Source organism: Heterocephalus glaber, unplaced genomic scaffold (genome assembly GCF_053883595.1).
Source record: "Heterocephalus glaber isolate CG9 unplaced genomic scaffold, H.glaber_assembly_v1.0 deba00001523, whole genome shotgun sequence".
Taxonomy (NCBI): domain Eukaryota; kingdom Metazoa; phylum Chordata; class Mammalia; order Rodentia; family Bathyergidae; genus Heterocephalus; species Heterocephalus glaber.
Window position 1 is genome coordinate 3,173,750 of NW_028258327.1, and position 15,348 is coordinate 3,189,097.

Below are 15,348 nucleotides of genomic sequence, written 5' to 3' on the forward strand. Positions count from 1 at the left end.
GTACATATGCACAGGTTATTCTAAGTCACTAAATATGTGATAGTCTGTGTGTAAACTAGAAAACTCAAATTATGTGTTAAGTACCTTTTAGAGTGTGTGTGTGTGTGTGTGTGTGTGTGTGTGTGTGTGTGTGTGTGTGTCCCTTTACCCAAGGTAGTTGCCTGGGTCTTAGTCAAATGTCAGCTTTAGAGATTTAGGACCAATTATACTGCTGAAACAGGAATGAGAAGCATTCAGAAGTATTTTCTCTCACTTCATGGAAGAATCAAACATACACTCCCAAAGACTTCCTTTTCTTTATCACCATTTTTCAGAATGAGAGGTGAGAGGTTTTGAAAGTGAAAAAGTGTGAATAAAACTTTTCTGCAGAAGCATTTGGCTCCAAGTCTCCTTTGACTTTTTCTTAACTTTTGAGAATGACTTTGACTGGATCTTTGACTCTATTACTGCTTTAGTTACTCTTTTCAAGATCCCAAGGACAAGCAATGAGCAGATGCCTACATAAGAAAGGACAAATGTGTGTATCTTTTGGTTTCAGTTAGATATCTTGTAAAAGACATTATGAAAATGCCTTTGTTCTCTCAGATAACAACAACCAACAGAAGGTATTTCCTTACTTTGGTCAAGAAAAGCAAATTCCAGCAGCTTTTCCAAATTATGCCCGAGAAACAAAAAGAAATATTCCTAGCCTATAAAACTAGGCAGAACTCTCGGCGATTCAAGGGATGAGTACAGAACTTGGCAAAACAATTTTGGGAAAATTGTTTTAGCATTTTACTTTTTGGACTAGCATATTGTCTTCAATTATTTTATGACATTTTAGTGATTTTATGCTTTGAAATTAGTTTTTAAAGTCAACTTTATTGAAAGATAACTTGTAAATAATATATACCCATTAAAATATGGTTTTAATATTTTATCAAATGTGTACACCAGTGTATCCATTTCAATAGCAAAGATAAGGATATTTCATCCTCTGAAGAAGTTCTGTCTCTTTACAGTTAAGTCTAGCAATCCCTAACCAAAACAAATATGTCTACTTTCTGTGGCTATACATTAACTTTGTTTTCACATTTTATATAAATAAAATCACACTATATATTATATTTTATGTCTAGCTTTTGCTCAGCAAATTATTTTTAAGATTTCTCTATGTCATTGTACAACTATTATTGATTAATATTTTTTGCTTTTGTTATATCACTGGTCATTTAATTGTAAAATATCTTTACTTCCTCCATTTTTGGCTACAATAATAAACCTATTGTGAGTATTCATGTACAAGTCTTTGTGTTGGCATATTTTCATTTTTATTGGAGAACTATCTAGAGGTCAAAAGCAAGAATATGGTCAATTTTATAAGAACCTCCCAAACTAACTTGTAAAATTGTGTATCATTTTACATTCTCACTATCCATGTATGAGTGTTCTACATGTTTGCCAACACTTGGTATTTGTCAACTCTTAATTTTACATGGTACTGGCTATATAGTAGCATCTTACTGTAGTTTTATTTTGTGTTTAATTGACAGTTAATCATTCTGAACATCTTTCCATGCACTTATTGAAATTAAATTTTTATTGTAAAGTGTACAATAAAATATTTTATTTCTAAATTATTTGTCTTCTATTTATTGAAAAATTGCATAATTTGCATTCATGTTTTGTCAGATTGCAGCATTGAGAGTAGTTGCTTCTTATTTTCTCTCAACAGTGTCTTCTGAAGAGAAGTATCAAATTTCTTTGCAGATGATCCTTTCATGTGTCACCTAAGATACCTTTAAATACAGTATTCCAAACCATATTAGTCAGCTTTCCCACAACTAGGACAAAATACCTGACATACCAACTTGAAAAAAAACTAGTGCATATTTGGGGTCATACTTCTGAGGTTTCAGTCTTCTGGTTGTGAGATAGAAGCCACATGGTGGAAGGGCCTGGTAGAGGAAAGTTGTTCAGCATCTGAAAGCTAGAAAGCAGAGCAAGAGCCAGAGTGAGAGGTACCCCATCCAAAGGCACACCAACGTAGTCCACTTCCTCTTATGAGATTCTGACTCCTGATACCACATTCAACTAGGAACTCATCAATGAATTAATCCACCAATGAGTATAGCCCTTCTGTGATCCAATCAACTTCTTAAAGCCCCAACTCTAAATACACAGGACTTTGGGGGGAAATTTTAGAACTAAATTACATTCTCCCCCTTGCACCCAAAGGGCTTATTTCCATCTATTATACAAAATACAACTAGTGTAAGTCCAAGAATTGCCAAATTTATAACTGTTTCAGTATATCCAAAAGTCTGAGTCAAAGTCTCTTCTTACCTGTAAAAGTAAAAATAGAAAGTTAAATACTTACTCTAATATACAATGTCACAGGGTAAGCATTCTTATTTTAAAAGAAAGGAATAGGAGAATAGAAAGGAATTTGATCCAGGCAAATGTTAAAACTTGTAGCTCTGTGTCCAGCACCTAGGTCACAGGGTAGTGAGATAGCAGCTCCAAGGGATAGGCAACCATGCCCCACCCCCCATATTTCCTCACTAATCAAAGCTTTTCTCTGGTTGGATCTGCTCACTGCCTGTGGCTTTCTTCAATAGACATTCTATATTCCTGTCATCTCCAATATCCAGGAGTAGCCACTATACCTTTGGCTTTACTTTTATAGCTTTACATATCACCCTCTCAGAGGCTCTTGGGATTGGGCTGTAACCCTGTCACACCACATTGCCTACTCTTCCAGACTTTCCTTTCAAATCTTGGTGGAAGCCTCTCTGACAGAACAACTCCTGCATTCTGCATGCTCCTAGAATCAGCACCACCTAGATGCCACCAAGACCTGTTGCCAGATCAAGCAGCAGCTAGGTCACCTGGACCAAAGCTGCAGTGGCCTCTGACTACCTGGATGCTGAACTTGGGAGTTACAATTCCCTACATGGCCCTGAGTGAGCAGGAGACCTTGGTGTTCTCTTCTCAAAGCAAAGTCTTTCAAAGGAATTTACCCTATTACACCTCTGAACATGTGATGGGTATAGCTGGCCAGTTTCTGGTATGCTCTCAAGCTGTCTTTCCTATTGTCCTGGTGCGAAACATTTGATTCCTTTTTAATAATGCTAATCTTTTCAGCAAACACACTCTTCCTGTGTGCTTTAAGCACACTTCTTTTCTAGCCAAGCTATGAAGCCCCCCCCTTTCTGCCTCTGCTTTTTATTTCTGATTCAAACTGCACACTTGGTTGGAGTGACTACTGACTTTATTCTTATCAGCATTTTGGTCTTCAAATCTTTCCAAACTCTCCTGTGAACCAATTCTAAAGGCTTCTGGGTCACATGGTCAGATACGGTCAGCAATGATTTCACTTGTCAAGTACTAATTTTCTGTATTAGTTTTGGTGTCACTAGGACAAAATATCTAACATACACAACGTAAAAGGAGAGGTTTATTTTGGCTCACAGGTTCAGAGGTTTCATAGGTGACTAGCTCCATGGGAGAAATTGGATGATAGACGTCCTCAGTGTAGGACAGGTATTCAACCCATGGCAGCTAGGAGGCATAAAAAGCAAATTCAGAATGGAGACGGTCTCTCCAAAGCCACATCCCCACTGATCCAGCTCCTCTAACTGGGCCCCGCCTCCTAAGGGCACATTCAGCTAAGAACTCATTAATGAGTAATTATTCCACTGATGAGTATAGAGGCTCCATGATCTAATCACCTTCCAAAAGCCCTTCTTCTAACACCTGAGACTTTTGGGGAAATTTTAGATCTAAACCATAACACAAAGTTATAAAGGTTTTCTTCTAGAATTTATATTGTACTTTGCCCTGTGTTCTTTTTAGTAATTTAAGTATTTCAATACCTACAGTAAGTGTTATCATAGATTGTTTATTCAGTCAAATAATCATGATTTGACTGGATGATTGACCTATATTCATAAGTAAAAAATTCAGTATCTCAAATTTCACCCTATAATAGAATACTACTACCTTAATTTATAATTCATATTTTTAAATGGTGCTTTTTATTGTAATCCACCACTAGACAAGTAATTTCAATCACTATAAAACTCATAAGAATATAGTCTTCAAGTGCAGTTAAATAAGTTGCATTTATTTATTGATAAATGAAACGAAGTCTGGTGAGGATTCTGTACCTAAAAATATCTTAAAGTTCTAGAAGTCTCATTGAAGGGCCAGGGATTTAGCTTAGTGTTTCTGCCGCCTGCCTCTCAAGTGCAAGGACCCAAGTTTGATCCCCAGTACCAAAAAAAAAAAAAGCTAATAGAAGTCTCATTGATGAATATATTATATAAAATATTATGTTATAAAATCTATAATAGTTTATATAAAAACAAATGTAAATTTTGATTCAATAATGTGTTATATAATTATTCATTAGTCTATTCTTTTACTGCATATTTACTGGCAAGAATTGTCACTCATTTTATTAGGCATATAAGAGTTGAGTAGGAGATTAGTTATAAAGTTACAGTTCACTTTTTACTTATCCCAAAATATAAAACATATATAATGCTAATGTTTGCAAATGCATCTTGAAGTTTTTGCCCAAGCACTAAGCAGAGGCCTTAAAAATCATAATAATTTGGCAACTGCCATTCAGAATACATGTGCTTATTTATGATATTTTCCAATTGTTTTCTCATTTGATCCTTGTAACAATACTGTGAGATCAGTGTTTAATACATATTTATTAAACAAGTAATTGTACAGAACAGTTATAAAACATTATGTAAATAGCTAATATTTTAATATCGATGTTTAATGACAGAGACTACAAAGCAAAAGAAAAGTCTCTGTAGAATAACATTAGTCTGGTTGAAACACAAGCATAATACATACACTTAATTAAATCTATAGATAATTCTGTTCACTGACCTGTTAAAGTCAAGTCTTTTCTTTAAAAACACACAACGATTAAATTTACTGCCTAATTATTTATATTTAAATTTCTTTTTGCCTGCATGAAAATGACTCAAATCTTTAAATCACTCCCAAATTTTCTTTGCTATAGATTTCACATAATTTCTAGATGTAAATAAATAACAGTTCTCAAAATAACTTCTGATTTCACAGGTTTCTGTTTATTGTTATGTGAAGACATGGGATCTTAAATGTTTATGTTTGAGACTATAAAATTGTAAAACCCTGCTAAACACAGCCCCTTTGTGAGTAGCTCTGGCTCCTGGGTCTCATAGCCCTTTGATCATAGTGTTGGTTTATACCGGTGAATGCAGACACTATTCATTAAGTCTCAAAGTGTTCTTATTAGGAAGGAAGATTTGTATATATTTTTCCCACATTACACATGAAAAAGAAGTTCAGCAAAATGAAATGACTTGTTCAAAGGCATTGAACTCAGTCCACATGAGAATTAGTATTTAGAACTCTATTTCTGCTCTCGCTCAGGTCCATTTTTTCTCTTATTCTCCACAGTCAAATAAAGTTACCATAATGCTAACGGAAGATTCCCGACACATGTGACGTGTCAGATTTTAGCTAAATGAGCTCTTTCTCTGTCTAGCTAAATTTTCACTTCACATCCTTCTATGTTCTTCTGTAAGGATGAGGGCCAGCTAGAAATTTCATAGTGTCTTCTTCACTGTTGTATCTGCGGTAGTGAAATGAAGCTGAGTGACTAGGATCAAGTGAATATTCATAGAATAAATCCACTATGTATCAGATTTGAAAAGCGCTCTCTTCTCTCTTGCTGCCAGTCTGAACACCTTCCCTCTACCCATCAGATTGCCCCTGATCTTTTACTCTTTCCTCCACACACATCAGAGCCTTTTCCCCTAAAGATGTTGGAATGAAATAAGGGCACTACTAGATATTGCCAAAAAAATTTCTCACATTAAACATAACATATAAATTTGTTAATGATTTTATCAGATTTACAGGATTATTGCAATTAAAAGTGAAATATCTTGCTAATATATAATACAGTACAATAGTTTAAAACAGTTCCTTGAATTTAATAGGTTAATACATTTTAGTTTATTTCTTAATATTCCTAATATCCAATTAATGTCCATTTGAGATAATTCTTTCGTATAGTCAGTATTATTAATTTGGAATTTTTATGTATATGAATATAATCCTTAAACAATGCTCCAGTATATTTCAAATTCAAAGAGTGGCATTCATGAAGCTTTTAAATTTTCTTTAAAATTTTATGCAATGAGTGGAAATTCCTCTCTGATTTTGATTATATACATCTATTATATACAACTATTATATACAACTATTCTTTTAAGTTTAAAAGAATATTGATTCTTTAAATTAAATATCAAACAAAAGATAAAAACAAAAATCAAAAGCAACTTGAGTTTCATGGTTAGGGGTCATTCTATATGCATTTTTTTTTCCTTTTAATTCTGTCATAAGTAATTCACAGGGCATAGTTTTTGGACAAAGTTTTACATCAAACGTTATGTTAACTTTATGTGTAAGTTTATGTGATGTGCAGTAGATTTTCAACCATCAAGATATTAAGTGAAACACACATACAAATACACACACACACACACACACACACACGTACACACATCAACACAGCCTTGGGAGGACTGAAATCCTGAAAGGTTTCATAATTTTCTGTAGTGCTGGACTAACTTCCAATTGATGTGCCCTGTGATGATATTAATAATGTTTGTGGCAATATTGGAAAAGAGAGTTATAATCTGCAAACATCTGCCAATGATAACATCATGATGACATAAAAGATGAGATATTCAGGACCAGGGAAGCAAGGGTTAAGCTAACTCAGTTTATTTACTTTCTTACCTTGTTGAACTAATGGGTAGTCAGCACAAAGGTTAAACATTTGCCACCAGGGGGCTCAAGAAATACCATTTATCTGCTTAAACTTGTTAATCCAGGTTGTAAAATTCTGGCCTTTACATTCCTTGAAGTTCAGTGGTTCAGAGCTTAGAGCCCTGCAGATACCCAGGAGCTGCTGTGTCATGACTTTGTAAATAGGAACTGGAAGTTATAATTTGTCTGGATCTTAAGTTCCTCTTTTCCAACTTTCTTATTAGTAGTTATGTATTGCTATTCACATGTATTTTTCAATGATCTTACCATGCTGCAAATACTTATAGGGAGCAAAGAGAAACCACACTGTAAAGAAACTAGAATAAATGCATGGATCCTTGAAAGAGATAGTGGAAAAACAAGTCTCTAACAACATTCATTAATACCTTGAAATTATGAATGATAAATAATGTGGCAGTTTTCAGAAGTAAATTGATTTTCAGAGATTCTGTGTGCCTGAGTTCCTAAGAATGAAAATGCTCTATTTTCTACCGATCTAATATATGTAATATACTGTCATATGTGTTATATTTCTTCTGTGCTATTATAAATTTGCGTATTCTTAACATTATATTTGCCAATTATTTTCTAATATTTATAAAATACAGAATTTATATATATCTCATTTACATTTTGCTATGTTGGTAGATTAATTTACTACTTCTCCTAGTAGCTTTGTATATTTCTGTATTTTAAAAAGTTTTATTTTATTAGTACATGTTTGCAGCACATAATGTTTACACTCATTATAGGGAGTTGGAACATGTACATAATTCATCTTAACTCTTTTTCATCCCATTCCCTTCCCTATACATTCATCTCTTCATCTTCTTCCCTTTCATAAAAGATCAATCTCCTTGTTTCCTATTAACTGTCTTTAATTTTTCATCTATGTTTTATTTGTTTATACTTTAGGTTTCTCATATAAGAGAAATCATGTTATACTTTAGCTCACATTTCTGATTTACCTAACATTATGGTCTTAAGATGTTTCTATCTTCCCACAAATAACTAAAATTTATCCTTTTTATGGCAGAATAGTACTCCACTCTCTATAACTATCACATTTTCTTTATGCATTAATGTGTTGATGGACCTATAAGCCACCTCCAATATTTCACAATTATAAGTTGTGTTGCTATAAATACTGGCATGCATATATCAATGTAATATGATGATTTTAAATCTTTCAGGCAGATACCTACAAGGGGAATAACCAGGTGAAATGGAATTTCTAGTTTTATTTTTCTTGAGGAGTTTCCATCCTTCTTTTCTCTAGTGGTTGTAGTAGTTTACATTTCCACCAACAGTGTAGAATGGTTCCTGTTTCCCAACACCCTTGCCAGAATTTCTTATTCGATTTCTTGATGATAGCCATTCATTCTGGAGTAATTGGAATCTCATTGCTGTTTTAATTTGCATTTCTCTACTCGCCAGGGATGCTGAACATTTTTTCCATTCGTACTTCTGAGAAGTGTGCATTCCTTTCAGTTGTCCATTTTCAATTGGGTTATTTATTTTGTAGGTCTTTTTTTGTTTGTTTTAGTTTTTTATATACTTTAGATATTAGTCCTCTGCCTGAGGAGTAGCTGGGAAATGCTTTTTCCATTCTGTAGGTTTTTTTCCTCACTCTATTGATTGTTTCCTCTAGTGTCCAGGAAAATTTTAATATAATTTCATTTGTTGGTGCTTGATGTTATTTCTTATGCAATTGGGATTCTGTTCCAAAAGTCCTTGTCTATGCCTACATCTTCAAGAGTTTTACTTATTTTATCTTCCAGCAGGTGTGTTTCTGTTTTAATACTTAGAACTTTGTTCCTCTTTGATTTTAGTTTCATACATGGCAAGATATATTGGCCTAGGTTCAATCTCTGGCATGTATATAGCCAATTTCCCAGAGGCTGTCTTTCCTCTAACACTCCAACATATTTTTTTACTCCTTTGTGAAAGATTAGATAGCCAGATGTGCCTGGATTTGTTTGATTCCTGTTTTTCTTTTAATAAATAATTATGTTATCAAAAAAGTATATTTTTATTTCTCTGTTCTTTTTTATTTCTTCTCTCCCTCTCTTATTCCTTCTTGCCTTCTAATTTTCCCTCTCCCTTTTCTTCCTCCCCTTCTGTACCCTCTAAATTTCATTGAAATCATTGTGGTTCCTAGTAGTACATCAACTGAGATGAGAGATTCAGTGTCTTTCCCTTGTTTCTCATTTTAGAAGATGTTTTCATCATTAAGTATGTTAGCTATAGGATTTTGTAAGTGCATTTATTAGATTGAAGAAATTTGTTATTCTATTATTTTTGAGAGATATTTATTGTTGAATTGAAATTTTTAAATTTTAATACATATGCTTGTGAATAGATGTTTAATCAAAATACTTTTCTACATCTACTGAAATAGTTTATCTAATTCTATAAATATGATGCATTAGGTAGAACTCTAATATGGCTCCCAAATTTCCCATTTCCTGGTGTGTACACACCTACATTCACTTAATTAAACACTAATGTGGGTGTTGCTGGAGGGGATTCTGCAGATGTAATTACGCTCCCATATCAACTGATATTGAGCAGGGAGATTGTCTGCGCGAGTTTTATCTAACCAATAACCCTTTATATTGTGATCCTGAGATGAGAGGCAAAGCATACCGAGCCATATAATATCTGACCTGGATTTGACAAGAAAGAATTTCTCAGTCATGGTGTGAAGGAGGGTGGGATTGTAGAGTAAGTAGAATGGGCAAAGTCTCATTGCTGGGATCATCTGTGTTTGGCCGCCAACAAGAAAAGATCAGCCCTACCGGCAATGGCAAAAATCTGTTTTGCCCACAGCCTTAAGGACTTTAGAATTTGTCACACGCCAGAACCTCCGGATAAGCTTAGCAAAAACCTTGCTTTTAAACTCTGAGGTCCTGAACAGACTCCCACCTATGTCGGCCTGCACTGTTGTCACACAGAGCTGGAAACTAATGAATGGGTATTTGTAAGCTACTAAATTTGAGATTGTTTACAGAGCAATAGAAAATTATTATCTATGGTGAGCTACAATGATTGATTTTCAGAATTGAATCAATCTTTCATCACCAGAATAAACCTTACTCAGTTATGATTTATTACCTTTTTATATATTGCTGGGTTTGATTGCTTAGAATTTGGTTTAGGTTTTTATAGCCATATTTATAACAAATATTAAATCTCCAGTTGTCTTCTCTTGTGATGCTTTTGTTTGGATTTGATTTAAAAGTGATACTGGCCTCAGAAAATGAAATGAGGAGCATTTCTACTATTTGTACTTTCCGAAGAAATTTTGTAGGTATCAGGTTATTTCTTTGAATGTTAATAGAATTCACCAGTGAATATATATATATATATAGGTTTGATATTTTCCAGTACACAGGTTTGTATGAGAAATTTAGTGTTTTTTCTTTTCTTTTTTCTTTTATGAAAAAATAAAAGAAAATTCCTAACAAAGTAACAATAGTTAATACAACTTGTGTCATTATCTTCAAAGTAGTTACTCAGAGCACAAGATATAGAAAAAAAAGATTTTCTTTTACACAGAAGAAACAAATAAATTTAGTGTTTTAAATAGACATCTTGTTAGGTTTTCTTGTTTCATCTTGGATCACATTTTGTAAATTGTATTTTAATATTTTTTCTATTTCATCTAAGTTGTCAAAATTGCTGACATAAAATTATTCATAATATTCTGATTTTAATGTCTTTGTGGTTTGATATTGATGATTTGTATTCCCAACTTCTATCTTGACTCATCTAGGGGTTAACGAACTTTGTATTTATTCTCAAGCCACAAGCTCTCTACCTTTTCTGTTTCATTGGTTATGGCTCTTATATTTCTTATTTCTTATCTCTTAATATTCTCCTCCTACCTCTGCCTCTCCCTCATCTTTCTTCCTTTTTTATCTTTTTTATATACAGCATATATCTTTACTTTTTTCTTTACTTCATTTTTCTATTTTTAAAAATCTTTATTATACATGTTTAGAGTACATCATGATTACATTTATTGTAGAGAGTTGATACACGTACATAACACATCTACTTCATGTTGAGATGGAACTTTAGGTCATTAATCTTAAGAGCTATGGTTATAATTTTGTCTTCAAGCGTTACATTATCTCAAATTCTCTGAAATGCTGTTTTCAGATCCATCAGTTCTAAATATTTTACATCTTGTAAATCCTTTGTTAACTTCTTAAAATTGAGACTGTGTTTTTAAATTTTCAAATACGGGGTTATATAGTTATCACATGATTATAGATTTTTAATTAAATTATCTTCTGGTCAAGAGTTTAGATCCTTTATTTTACTGACTTGTTTAATGCTTTCTCCTGAAATGCAGTTTCCTTTGCTTGATTAGCAAATAATAACTAGCATGATTATAATGACATTATAATAATAGCATGATTATAATAACTAGCATGATTTTAATGACTTTTTTTGTCTGATAATTTCAATTTCTACTATTATTTTTGGATCACCCTCCTTTTGTTGGTTTTATTTCTTTGAAGAATCGATTTTCCTGGTTCTTCATGTGTAGAGTAATTTTAAATTTTATCTGGTACATTATGAACTTTTTAAAGGGACTCTTTATTCTGTTATAGTCTTCCAACTAGTGTTGATATTTTGATTTAGCAGGTAACTAAATTGGTTAGACTCAAAGATAAGTTTTTTCTCAGTTCAGGATGTATCATGATTATGTTCTCATTTCAGACTACGTGAGTTCTGATCCCTCAATGTAGAGTTCGGGAGTCAAACAGGGCATGGCTCAATCACATTGATAGAATTTGCTGTAGCCCTTCACTGGCTCCTTCCTTTCTGAGCTTCTCTCCCTCCCCACGATGTTGACCCTCCTTCCCTACTTCTTCCCCAGGTTCACTGACAGAGGAGGATAACTGGTTTTTACTGCAGTATTACCCTCTCTGTGCCTTCTTGCAACTGTGTCTGCCCTGGACCAAAGATGTAAAGTTAAAAAATTATGTTTTTCTGGTTGCCTCTACCAACTTTTCACTTGTTTTATAAATATGCCTACTGCATTCAAATCATCAGTAAGCTGTGATATTAAAAAAAGGATGATTTCTATGTATTACCAAAAATATTTAATTATGTTGATCTTCCATGATGTGTATTTATAGTATTTAATATAGTAGAGGAAGAAAAAAGCAACAACAATAATAGCTTCTTTATTATAAGAATAAATAAAATATTTAATGTGCTTATTGGAATGTCAAATACAAAATAGATACACATCAGATGGTAGATCCTCAGCTTTGGCCATATATTGGTATTAATAGAGTCATTATTTGTTAATTTTTTATAAATTCAGGGAAAAATGCTGGATCTGCAACATTGGAATATGAAAGGATGGCTACTAGGGAGAGTTTATTCAAATCTTCTGGAGTTATGGCCTCCTGTAGAGAAATTGGCATTGAAATATTACAGTGAAGAGTTTCTGTAGCATTGCAGTTCCAGAATATTGTTAGGACTTCACAAGAAATCTCCATGTTAATAGACCAAGGTTTTCATTGAGCTTTGCATATTTCCAAGTGTTTAACCTGTACTCTTAGCTTTGATTAACAAATACCAATATACCCAGCTGAATTGATTGTATTGTGCCATTTCTAGGGCTTTTTTGCTTTCAATTAGTAAAGGAAGATCAATTTGACTAGTTAACAAGGGTGTATACTCTATTGCACAGGGGCCTATATTTCTTTGTTTTATTTAGAGCTTGACAATATGAATAATTTGGGGAATGGGGTACATGTGGATGTGTGGATGAGTGTGGATGCCAGCCAACTGATACCTTTTTAAAGGATGTTTAATACTGAACACTCCAAGTCCTAGATTTTAGCTCTAAATCTCAGTCTGTAAAGGAAAGATCTAATTACCATTTGAGTAATGAGAAATAAAATTACATGACTCCATATTATCCTAATACTTGCTATAAATTTTTTGTGTAAATTAATATATATCAAATATAATGCTTTCTAGTCACAACAAAACTCTACATGGTAAAGATTATAGAAATATCTTTGTTTCCTAAAACCCTGAAATGGTCTTGGGATATGAAGCAGATTTACTTCAGCAGGGTTCAGAAGCTGGCTAGGTAACATAAATTGCTAAGCGATTGTAAAAAGCCCATTGGAGTAGGGCCAGATATTACTCCCTGAGTTAAACAAGTAATTTAAAAATCAGGACATTATTTTTTTAACCAATAGCTAACATAAGGGTTTCAGATAGGGAGAAATATATTTTGATTAATTTTACCCTTTTCAGAGGGAACCTGGCAGCTTTGTCCTTCACCAGCTGGAGTTTATGTAAGGCCTTATGGAGCAAGTCAGCCAATGGGGAGTTACAATAATCTAATCTTCACGGCCAGGATACTGCCTTGTGTGAGCAGCTTGAATAAGTAAAGCATTTTTCAGTTTCCCACTAGGGGGCTGAAAACACAAAGGTATTTCACTGGTTTCATTTGTGCAACCAGACTTCTCTAAGAAAGTCAAGAGTCTCAAGATCCTTGTTTCTTCCAGTCTGCCTGACTTCTTGATTATTCTGGGTAGAGGAAAAAGTAAAACAAGCTGTTAAGATTAATGATTCTTCTCTAATTATGCAATAAATTGCTATGACCTAAATTTAGGAGACTTGAGGTTAGCAATTTTCCAATGAGTTTGATTCATGTGGATTGGCACTATTTATAATAAAATATAAATAACCAAGTTCATGCTGGGTGGTGTGTTTGGATTTTACCTTCATTGTATTAATTTTTGTGTATCTACTTCTCTTACTATCCTTATTTGGCTAAGAAAAATTTAGTTATTAATTATATGTAGTGTTGGTTTTTTTTGGGAGAATGTTTCATGAATATATCTGTTTTTTCATCTGGAATAACCTTTAGAGAGTGCCAATCCTAAACATACTTCCATTTACTACCTCCACTTGGTGAGTTTCTAGAACAGTACTCAACATAGTGCATTTTATTAAAAATATTTGTTTATCAGATGAATATTTAGATTAAAGGAGAAATATCTTTTTGCATGGTGCATACTATGTAGAAAATATATGCACATTGACATTTAACTCCAATATGTAACACAGATCACTTTCTCCCTTGAGTATTTTGAGTATTTGTTCCCTTGATATAAAATGAGTTCCAGTTTATTGATTAGTGTTTTCTAGAGGAGCAGAATTGATTCTCTCTCTCCATATATAATATATATACATAAATATACAAACATATATAAATATATATACATATATATGGTAAAGGAATTTATTAGGTTGAGTTGAATATATGTAATTATATAAAAAGATTTATTAGATTGGCTTGGGTTTGTAGATTGGTTGAAAGCCATATATATATATATATATATATATATATTAGTGCTAATATAATTATAAAAGAGAGGTTTCTTTAATAATATAATTATAAAGGGGGGTTTCTTAGGCTTACAGGATCAGATGTGGGAGAATCCACAATGGCCATCTGTACACTGGAGTGTCAGAGGATGCAACTGCTGCTCTCCCTATGGAAATGGAAGCCTCTGAACAAGAGGGACCAAGGATGCAGCCCCAGTCCAAGGTCAAGTTCTAGAAGCTTCCTGGTGCTTGCTGTGGCAAGTTCACCTTGAAAAGCTGCAGAAGCTGGAGTCTGATGTCTACAGGTGATGGCAGGAGCAATAGATGCACCTGCTAAACCAGAATGGAGCTTGAAAGTGCAGGTTGCTTTCCTCTTTCTTCCCTTTTCATTTGCTTTAGGCTATAAGCCTATTGAATGGATTCACCCACAATCAGGGTATATCTTCCCCCCCTCAGTTTGTTGGCTCCATGCCAATCATCTCTGTAATCCCCCACTCCATACACCCAGAAACGTGCTCTACTAATCTGTTAGGTACTTCTTATTCCAATCAAGTTGGCAAGATTAATCATCATCTGGACATGTTTAGTCCTTGGGATGTTCTGTATTAAAATATAGTTATACACTGAGCATCGTTGCTCTAGAGTAGAGTCACTTGGACTAAAAAACATTTTTTTCTTTGTTCATTTCTAGAAGTTTTCACTTCTTTTCAATTTGTTATATTTTTAAATTAGAGCTTGTTAGCATTTAATCTGTTATAATTATGTATAATATGACTTATGATCTTTCCACTACTTTATTAAATCTAGTTATTTATATTTATCATTTAGAATTTTTCCCTTGTAAAGGAAAAAGTAAGCAAATTAGGTTCTTTGCTTTGTATTTTAAATATCACTCTCTTATATAGCAGTATAAAATTTATTTAGGTTGACCCAATAAGAAATTGTTCGGTTAGTTTTTACTACCTTTATAAAACATAGAATTAAGTGAATTGATGCTAAATCATCTTATATTCTAATTCAAATTTTATGGTTTGTGTCTAGATGTCCCCTCAAAGCCTCACATAGTCACAGGTGTGGCTTTTTCAGGGGGGGCTGGATCTAGAGTGTGTGACACTCTAATTGATTCATGGTGCAGTGCTA

At 33.4% G+C, this 15,348-nt stretch overlaps 1 long non-coding RNA gene across 3 annotated transcripts in view; it reads right to left on the minus strand.

Annotated features, from left to right (window-relative positions):
* Positions 1–841: 841 nt before the first annotated feature.
* Positions 842–15,348, minus strand: part of LOC147824941 (uncharacterized) — a 91,247-nt gene continuing 76,740 nt past the window's right edge. For 2 of the 3 annotated variants that reach the window (XR_015441523.1, XR_015441524.1), the window contains exon 3: positions 842–1,969. This is a non-coding gene — a long non-coding RNA (uncharacterized LOC147824941). The remainder of the gene's footprint in view (positions 1,970–15,348) is intronic. The other variant, XR_015441525.1, reaches the window with a different exon arrangement.